Here is a 751-nt window from a genome sequence, read left to right on the forward strand (position 1 = left end):
ATCATCCTGACTGTCTATCCATTCTGCTAAACTATCAATGTCCTGTTTCAGTCAATTACTATCATCCTGACTGTCTATCCATTCTGATAAACTATCAAAGTCCTGTTTCAGTCAATTACTATCATCCTGACTGTCTATCCATTCTGCTAAACTATCAATGTCCTGTTTCAGTCAATTACTATCATCCTGACTGTCTATCCATTCTGCTAAACTATCAATGTCCTGTTTCAGTCAATTACTATCATCCTGACTGTCTATCCATTCTGAGAAACTATCAATGTCCTGTTTCAGTCAATTACTATCATCCAAACTGTCTATCCATTCTGCTAAACTATCCATGTCCTGTTTCAGTCAATTACTATCATCCTGACTGTCTATCCATTCTGCTAAACTATCAATGTCCTGTTTCAGTCAATTACTATCATCCTGACTGTCTATCCATTCTGCTAAACTATCAATGTCCTGTTTCAGTCAATTACTATCATCCTGACTGTCTATCCATTCTGCTAAACTATCCATGTCCTGTTTCAGTCAATTACTATCATCCTGACTGTCTATCCATTCTGCTAAACTATCCATGTCCTGTTTCAGTCAATTACTATCATCCTGACTGTCTATCCATTCTGATAAACTATCAATGTCCTGTTTCAGTCAATTACTATCATCCTGACTGTCTATCCATTCTGCTAAACTATCCATGTCCTGTTTCAGTCAATTACTATCATCCTGACTGTCTATCCATTCTGCTAAA

The sequence above is a fragment of the Heterodontus francisci genome, unplaced genomic scaffold (genome assembly GCF_036365525.1).
Source record: "Heterodontus francisci isolate sHetFra1 unplaced genomic scaffold, sHetFra1.hap1 HAP1_SCAFFOLD_276, whole genome shotgun sequence".
NCBI classification, from domain to species: Eukaryota; Metazoa; Chordata; class Chondrichthyes; order Heterodontiformes; family Heterodontidae; genus Heterodontus; species Heterodontus francisci.